This window comes from Peromyscus eremicus, chromosome 15, assembly GCF_949786415.1.
Source record: "Peromyscus eremicus chromosome 15, PerEre_H2_v1, whole genome shotgun sequence".
Classification (NCBI taxonomy): Eukaryota; Metazoa; Chordata; class Mammalia; order Rodentia; family Cricetidae; genus Peromyscus; species Peromyscus eremicus.
Genome location: NC_081431.1, coordinates 10,871,834 through 10,881,833, shown reverse-complemented (window position 1 = coordinate 10,881,833; position 10,000 = coordinate 10,871,834).

Genomic DNA, 10,000 nt, shown 5'->3' with positions numbered 1-10,000 from the left:
AGAACAGGCCACAGCCACCTCACCTCGCCAGTTCCTCAGCTGATCCTGTTTCCTCGGACTGGAAGCCTCTGAGTCCTCATCCAGAATGAATCTCAGCTGAACTGTGCTGCTCCAAAGCCTGAAACCTTAACCAGCTAAAAGCTTCTAGTTTCTGGTCTTCATGCCTTATATATCTTTCTGTTTGCCATCACTCCCTGGGATTAAAGTCTCGCTTTCTGGGATTAAAGGCGTGAGTCACCATGCCTGGTTGTTTCCAATGTGGCCTTGAACTCACAGAGATTCAGAGGGATTTCTGTCTCTGGAATGCTAGGATTAAAGGGGTGTGTGCCACCATTTTCTAGCCTTTGTATCTAGTGGCTGTTCTGTCTCTGACCCCAGATAAGTTTATTAGGGTGCACAATATTTTGGGGAACACAATACCACCACATTTCCCCTTATTTTGTCTAAAATTTAAAAAAAGCTTATAACTAATACAAGAAAAACTATCCAATAAGTATATACAATATATACAGTCAAAAATTACATTAACAGTGTCTAATCCATTAACATTTGATAAACTCAGACAAAAATTTACTTATCCTATTAAAATAAGTAGTTCCTGTTTTAAAGTATTTTTTCTTTTCATAATAGATTTAGTAATCTACATTTTGTCATTTTTATATCTTCCCCTTTTTCTTTTTAGAGTAAATTCAATCATCTACCCATTTATCCTATTATTTCTTCATCTTTTTTTCTCAGAGTAGATTCATTGATCTACCTCAGCTATGTGCTTACTCGGTGTAGAAATCTCTCAGGGTTTTTGTTAATTCGGACATTTTCTAAGAACTAGAGAAAATGTGACTATTTGTAAGGTTTCTTATTGTCATTTTAGTCCTATGACTGGAGACTATGTGTTAGAGGGGGTATCAGGTTCTCAAACCAATGCCAGAACTAACAAACTCCTTGTGCCTGATCACCATGGAACAGGGAAGATACCCTAGAAAGCCAGGGTGGACTGGGGATGGAGCCCAATCACTGGAGTGCTTGTCTACTGCGCATAAAGCTCTGGGTTCAACCCCACTGGTTGGGTGTGGTGACATACACCTGTAACTCTAGCATGTGGAAAGTTGAGAGAGAAGGTTCAAGGTTATCCCCAGCTACATAAAATGTTTCATGCCAGCCTGATTTACATGAGACTCTGCGTCCCTCGCCCCCTACACTTCCCCCTCCCCCAACAACAACAACAAAAAGCCAAAATGGCTGCACAGAGGACTTGTAACTAGGCTTTCACTGCACAAGAACTTATTCTTTTCCCTTCAAATGACAGATTTAAACTTTTTAATTGCATTTATTTAGTGTGTGTGTGTGTGTGTGTGTGTGTGGGCAGAGGATAACTTGTGGGAATCAGTTTTCTCCTTCCACCACGTGAATTCTAGTAATTGGACTCGGGTTACAGGCTCAGCCAGATCAACAAGCGCCTTTTCCTGCTGAGCGGTCTCATTGGCCCTGCACAGATAAGCTTTATACTACACAGATAAGCTTTATAATTCACAAAGATGAAGTCTGAGAAAACGACAAGACTCTTAAAAGTGGCTCAACATGGGAAGTTAAGAGCACTCACTGCTTTTGCAGAGATCTAAATGATCACTCATAACCATCATAACTCCGGTGGCAGAGAACCTGATGCCCTCTTCTGGCTTCTCTAGGTACTGCATGCACACGATTCACATACAAGTATGCAAGCACAACACTTAGATAAAAATAAACACATATTTAAAAAAAAAAAAAAGTTTCAGAATGGCTAGAACCTAGGGAAGGACCAGACCTTCTAAAATAAGTGTCTGAGGTGACAAAAACTTGGAACACTCAGTCTCAAATGGGATGTCTTCATCAAATCTCTCCCCAGGGTTCAAGGAACTCTGTGGAAGAGAAAGTGCAAAGATCGTGAGAGCTATTCCGGATGGAGGATGCTATGGAAACAGTGCCTTCTAGATACAACATGCTGATGTACATAAGTGTCCACGAATCCTAAATGGTCTTAATAAGAACCTGGAGCCGGCCGGGCGGTGGTGGTGCACGCCTTTAATCCCAGCACTCGGGAGGCAGAGCCAGGAGGATCTCTGTGAGTTCGAGACCAGCCTGTGCTACCAAGTGAGTTCCAGGAAAGGCGCAAAGCTACACAGAGAAACCCTGTCTCGGGAAAAAAAAAAAAAGAACCTGGAGCCAGATATTGGGGTAGATGCTGAAAGATCAGAGAGACAACGGAACAAGCCACTGGAGAAACTTCTCACCACTACAAAATCCTCAGGCTGAAAAGGAGGTGATGTCTCCACAAATCCTAAGACTGCAAGCCTCTGAGTCCCCAGTCAAAAGTGCTCAGCTGAAAAGCCCTAGTTCCTGTCTCCTCACACCTTATATACCTTTCTCCACCCAGCCATTTCAGTTCCTTCCTAGTGCTGGGATTAAAGGTATGTGACTCCCAAGTGCTGGGATTAAAGGTATGTGCCACCACTGCCTGGCTCTGTTTCTCTCCTAACCTGAATCAATCTCATGTAGTCCAGGGTGGCTTTGAACTCACAGAGATCCAGACGGATCTCTGCCTCCTGGGTGCTAGGATTAAAGGTGTGTGTAGATGTAACCAACCTTCTTATTAAATAAGAAACACAGAACCAATGCAAAGAAGAAAGCCAAGAGGTCAGAGCTAAGAGCTAAAACCTTACCCTTCCTCCTGCAGTGGTCCTACCTCTCTGAACCAGAGCTACCCCTGTGTTAAAGTCTTTATATAGAGTTCCTGTTCTGCCTTCTCATTGGTTGTAAACCCAACCACATGACCGCCTCGTCACGGCCTGTCTGTATAGGCCTCCAGGTTTTCCTTGCTTGGTATTGAGATTAAAGGCATGTGTGTCCAATAATGGCTGTATCCCTGAACACACAGAGACTTACCCAGCTCTGCATACCAAGTGCTGGGATTACAAGTGTACGCCACCACTGCCCTGCTTTCCTATGGCTTGCTAATAGCTCTGACCCCCCGGGCAACTTTATTTATTAACATACAAATAACATTTTAATACAAATAAAATATCACCATAGGTGTGTGTGCCACCACTGCCTGACCTCTATGTTTAACCTAGTGGCTGCCTCTGTCCTCTGATCCTCAGGCAAGCTTTATTTGATGCACGGTATATCACCACGCATAAGAATTCACAGAGACTGAGGCAGCATGTACAGGGACTCCACAGGTCTAAAGATGAGGTCCCAGAGCTGAGAGAGAGAAATGGTAGTAAGTTCCCATCCTTAACCCAGAAGTTATCTCCAATCAAGAACGCCTTACAATGGAAAACTTAGTTTTCTCCAGTGGAGTCTCACTGGGTAGACGAACCACACTTAAGGGGAGGTCCCTTGCCCAAGAGTAGATGCAAACACAAAATGAACTCTGGTAATTTTGGAGGAGTTTGTCTCATAATGCTTTGTCCGGGTGTTTTTTTGTTTTTGATCTTACAGATCTTTTGCTCATATATCATTGTTTCTGGTTTTGTGGTTTTATGGGATTTCTCTGTGTGTAAACGTGTGTGTCTCTGTGTCTATATGTGTTTCTTGTGCTTTCTTTCGGCTCTTTTTTCCGTTTGTTTGTTTTGCCCTATTCTGGTTTGTTTTTATGGTATATTTTTTTTTATTTTATTTTAGATGACTGTTTTCTAATGAGAGAGAGCAAGAAAGGGTGTAGATTTGGGGAGGTGGAGAGATGGGATCTGAGAGATGAGGGAGAGAAAACTAACCAGAATATATTTTGTGAAAAGAAACCTATTTTCAATAAAAAAAAAAAAAAAAAACAGGACTTCTTAATCTACCTGAGAGAAGAGTGGAAGAGTCTCATCCCACCATTCTCACTAGAAGTGGAGGAGCCCAGCTAACAGCACATAGATCAGAACCACCCATGATGGTTGTACTTCAGGAAGTCTTGTCCTTCAGGAAGAAGGATTTTCAAATTGCAGATGGATTTTTAAACAATTAATGTGGATTTGGAATTCTAATCTAGTACACACCTTGAAAATAAAAGCAATTATTTTAAATTGGTTTGGTCCCTGAGCTTGGATTCACAACCTTTTCCAAAACACTTAAAGGAATTCTGATGTAATCTTGAAGTCACTGTTGACTGCATTTTGGGGAATTTATGAAGAATGTAATCTTAGAGTCATTGTTGACTGCATTTGGGGGAATTTATGAAGGATGGGAAAATGGCCAAAACCCAGAAACCAAACATAAAAAAGAAAATCCTCCAAATTTTAAAAGAGTTTTAAGTCCCAAGCTAGTAAATGTGATACTATTTCCTGGAAATTCCAGCCTAGAGTATTAAGTATCATTTATCTGCATTCTGAAAAGCTTATAGGGCCCATTGAAGCAGAGATTACTTTTTCAAATAATGTCAAACCAATAACATTCTTATTTTTAAAAAAGGTTAATAAGTTGGTTAAGGGATTCACTCATTACATACACACACACACACACATATATGTATATATATATGTATGTATGTATATATGTGTGTGTGTGTGTGTGTGTGTGTGTGTGTGTGTGTATGTATGTTGAGCTGGGTCCTATCTGCCAAGAACTCCTCTAAATACTGGGAACCTCGGCGAAAAGAGGAAACCTCTTGCCTTCAAGAAGCACAAGCTCTTGTAGCAAAACAGGAAGAAAAGTGGCCAGATGTGTCATTGCTAATAGTGACAAATGCTGGGAATAAAAACAAAGCCGGGCCAGAGGACAGACGCTGAGAGGTGGGAGATGGAAAAGCTGCATTTTTCTATACACAACCCACGGGCGGTGGCTGCACGCTGCAAATGTAGCCCAAGGCCATGCACGTGACTGTGGGATGTCCGCTGATTGAATCCTTCAGCCTGACAGTAACTGAATGGGTTCGTTCAAGATCATAGATCACATTGGTTCTGGTCCAGGTTTGATTAACACTAGTCGTTATGGTTAGATGGAGCTGCCCAGACGCTAAACCAAACATGCAGGCCAGCAAACAAGGAGGGTATGGTGGTGTGGGTAAGGAGTGAGTGCCACTGGCAGAGGAGGCAGGCTCTCAGAAGGGCACCTAGGAGACTGGGGAGACGCTCGCTCGCTGTGTAGTGTTTGCTGCTCAAGCAGAAGGTCCTGAGTCTGGGTCCCCAGCACCCACATAAAAGCTGGGTGTGGACACGTGTACCTGTAATCCCGGGCTGCGGAGACACGCAGGTCTAGCCGGAGCTCACTGGCCGGCTGCTGAAGCCAAATCACTGTGTTCTGGGTCCAGTGAGAGATCTTGTCTCAGAAAGTGAGGTGGCAGACCTCATGTGGGGGCACAAGCCTTTAACCCCATGCTGGGGAGGCAGGAACAGGCAGATCTCCAGGAACTCCCTGATAGACTGGTAAATCGAGGCCAGCCAGGAGTGCATAGTGAGACACTCTCTCAAGTGAAAAAAAAAAAAAATGCTAAAATGGAGAGCAATATTGGAAGACACCTGACACCAACCTAAGGCCTCCACATTCACACACACACACACACACACACACACATGAACACACACACACACACACACACATGAACACACACACACATGAACACACACACACACACACACACGAACACACACACACACATGAACACACACACACACATGAACACACACACACACACACACACCACCACCACCACCACCAACAACAACAACAACAACAACAACTACAGCAGCTCAAACCCTTCCAATGTTAACATTTCAACAAGCAGTTCTCAAACTCCCTGTCACTGCTAAGTTTGAAATGAACCAAAACAGCAGCTTAAGGGTTTCCAACTGTCCCCCAATCCCAGGGGGAAACTGACGGCAGCAGATACTGTGCTTTGTTCCTTCCTGGCCCCAAACAAACAAAAGCTAAAAGGTAAACTTTCGGGATAATAAATTTGGTTGGCTATCTCCTATCTCAAACACCCATACTGAGTTTGGGCCACACAAAACAGCCTTTAATTAGCTTAAAGTTAAAAGCCAACAGTAAGGGGATGTGGTAAAGTATTTTTGGCCAGTAGGTCACATCAACTGGGAAGAAAACAGTTTTTGTGCCCACCCCAATAAAAGTCTCAGTGGACAAAGACTTCTGTGAGACGGTTCCCTGTTATTCTCCCAGGTCTCCTGCCTCTGCCCTTCCTGACAAACACACTGTCCTCTGCACTCTAGGCTCATCCCAAGCTCACTTAGCCTCTTCTCTGCTCTCCTTAGGCTTTTGTCTAGCAAGAAGCTCTAGGGAAGATATCCCTAACCTCAGGCTACCTCCCCCAAAGACTGACTAACAGCAATGGTGTAAAATTGGTAGATACTGGCTGGGCATGGTTGTGAACGCCTTTAACCCTGGCACTCAGGAGGCAGATCTCTGTGAGTTTAAAACCATCCTGGTTAGTGAGTTCCAGGTGTTGAATTGGCACAGGCTAGACATAAAGGCAACAGAATGTGGCTGAATAATGCTAATCAAGATAATGAGAAAGGATCATTCTTTTTAGCGCGTGACTTATGGTAACTGGACATCAGCACACAAAATTCACACCATAGATACAAAGTAGCTCAAAGTAGATCGTGGACCTAAACAAGAAAAAAAACTGTAGAAGATATCATAAGAATATCTTTGAGATCTTATGCTAAGCAATGATTTCTTACACATGGTACCAAAATACAATAAAAAATAAATAAACTAGACTTAAAAAAAAATAGAAAAGTTCTTAAGTTGGGTAGTGGTGTCACACTCCTTTAATCCCAGCACTTGGGAGGCAGAGGCGAGTAGATCTCTAAGTTTGAGACCAGCCTGGTCTACAGAGTGGGTTCCAGGACACCCAGAGCCACACAGAGAAACCCTGTCTCAAAAACCAAACCAAAAATAAAATTAAAAACGTCTATATTTCCAAGGAAACAATCAATAGAGTAAAAGAAAATCCATGGAATGGGAGATATACATTGAAATTATGAAATTTCTGTACATAAAGGATTTGTACAGAGATTATGTAAAGTAGGCCGGTGAGATGGCTTAGTGGATATAGGTGCTTGCTGCCAAGGCCAATGTCCTGAGTCTGATCCCTGGGACCCACAAGGTGGAAAGAGAGAACCGATTCCCATGGATTGTCCTCTGACATTCACACATGAACACAGTGGAATGTGTGCAACACACACACACACACACACACACACACACAATAAATAAATAAATGCAATTTCGAAACTAAAATGAAGTTCCCTTTAATAATGAACAGTTACATCAAGGCAATAAGAGAATCCAATTTTAAAATGGACGACGGATTCTATTGGGCATTTCTTGAAGACAAACTACAGCTAAAGTTGTGTAAACAGATGTCAACATCAGTCACTAGGGAAATGAAAAGCAAAACCACAGTACTCCAACTCCTAGACACCGCCCCTCCAGTATACTATCACCCTCTTTTTCTTGTGCACAGCATCCCCTCTGAAGCATTCTCCTCTCCCCTCACTCTTCTGGCTTACTCCTGTTTGTCATTCAGAGCTGTCTCTTGAGATGCTTCTTCCTGGAAACTTCCCCTGACTTCATTCCCCTGACTTCATTCCCACTTTTCATTTAATTTCTTTGGGATTTCTCCTTCCCCGGGATCCCAGAGCATCTGTGTTGACCTTGGTGATGGCCTTTAGCATGTTATGTTGCAATCTCACATAGACAGACACACGCTCCTGGCTAAGAGTCATCATCTCTGGACAGACTGACTCATTCCGGGTCTCCCATACCCAGCATGTGGAATGACAGACAGGAAGTGACCAGCAAATGATTTGTCTGTGATTTACAGAGACACTAGTCTGACCAAAATCATAGACAACAAAATTGGCACAAAAACGAAACAAAAATATTGATTGCATTACAAATACCAAATGAAGAAAGGATTCCATGGACCTTACAAAGAAAATGTCATCAGAACGACTCCCAGAAAAGGAGAAGTGTGGCAGGAGGTAACAGGAGGCCGGGACAGAGAACAGAATGTGAAGGACCTGGATTCCATCGCTTGCAAAGAAAAGATAAACAACTGGGCATGTGTTTGCCCTCCAGACAAGTCAGGCTACCCAGGCAGGATGGACACCCTGTTTGACCACGTATTTGAAATGGTGTCTTCTGTAAAAGGCAGTCAGTTCCCTGATCCAGGTTTTCACACTGGAGGAGTGCACACAGGGAACTGAGCTAAACATCAGCAGAACTAATGAGAAAAGGGGGGTCCAAAGGAAATACCAGGCTGACACATTTTTAAAAACTAAAACCATTAAAGGGAGCTTTAGGATTCTTCCTCACGCATAAAAATACCTAATAACAATAACAGCCGATAGCTAAGACTTATTCTGATGCCAATTACTGCAGCAAAGACTTTATTACATAATATCACTTAATCGTAGGGATGTTTTGTGCAGAACACACCAGAAATCATCTTTATTGATACTTCCTCTAAATAGATACTTGGCAACATTCAGTTTAATGTATTCTACAGAAGAAAAACCCAGTGTTTTTCTTCTAAGGGGGGAGAAAATGAACGTGTGTTAATATTCTCCATTCTATTTTTATCTTTATTAATTTTGTTTGTTAGTGTTATTCTTTTTTTTTTTAAAGATTTATTTATTTATTATGTATACAGCATGTATGACTGCAGTCCAGAAGAGGGCACCAGATCCTATCACAGATGGTTGTGAACTGTCATGTGGTTGCTGGGAATTGAACTCAGGACCTCTGGAAGAGCAGTCAGTGCTCTTAACCTCTGAGCCATCTCTCCAGCCCTGTTAGTGTTATTCTTGACGTAAAGGCTCTGATTATTTTTGACCTGTCATTTTCTAAGGAACATATGTTTTACAACTACAGAATTTCCTGAATGTTGCTTCAGTTGTATCCCATATGTTTTGATAAGACATTTTATTATTTATTTTAAATTAGATTTGCTTTGTTTTTACATCTGAGAATGTGAGAAAAATGCTTTAAACTTCCCATGTGGAGGTTTGTGTATGAGTGTGTATGTGAGTGAGTGTGTGTATGTATGTGAGTGAGTGTGTGTGCGCATGTGCGTAGATGCTAGAGGCCAATGTCTTTCTCTCTCTCCACTTCTATTTTTTGAGACCACATCTCTCACTGAACGTGGGCTTGTTTCAGCTAGCGACCCGAGGAACACACCGGTCTCTGCCTCCAACTCCCACTCCAGGGCTACAGAAGCACACTGCCACACCCAGATTTGATGAGGGTGCTGAGAACCTGGATTCAGACCCTCATTCCTGCACAGCAAACCTTTACCTACTGAATCATCTCCCCATCCGCCTGGTTCACTGGTGTTTTCTTGAGACCTCTTGCTATAGAGACCTCTTGCTGGCCTGCAATTGACTACGAAGCCCAGGCTGGCGCAGAACCTTCAATCTTTCTGCCCTAGCCTCCTGAGTGCAGGGAATTATAGGCGTGCATTGCCTCACCCATTGTAATATTCCTCATATTATCACAAGGGAACATGAAAACAAGGACACATACATGTATATCTTAGGTGGGGCATAATGCCTCCTGGCTGTTCCTTGCAGATAGCCGCCTTGGAATGTTAATGGGAATCTCACACGTGTGAAATCTATGTTGACTAACCCTGTCCGTGGACCACTCTCCTCTCTTTCATTTCTTATCATCTTCACTCTCCCCCCCTATTCTCACTCTTGCTCTGTCTCTTCTTTCTCTCACCCCCCCCACTGCATCTGATGAAGTATTCCCAACAAGCCTTCTGAATGACCCGCCTCCAAGGGCCTTCCTCCTGAGAAATTGGGTGGCTGTGTCAATGCCTCTGAAGCCTATTTTTACACTCGTGTTTGTCGGAGTCTGACGTGGTTTATCACAGTCTCTCCCAAAGGCCCATTGTTCAGCACTCCAAGAAGAATGTTGTTATATGGACTGTTAGTGCGTCAGCCCGGCTCTCTCTGGAGCAGCTCTTGGATGAAATTAGACAATTTCCATTAGGAGACCGTGCGTTATT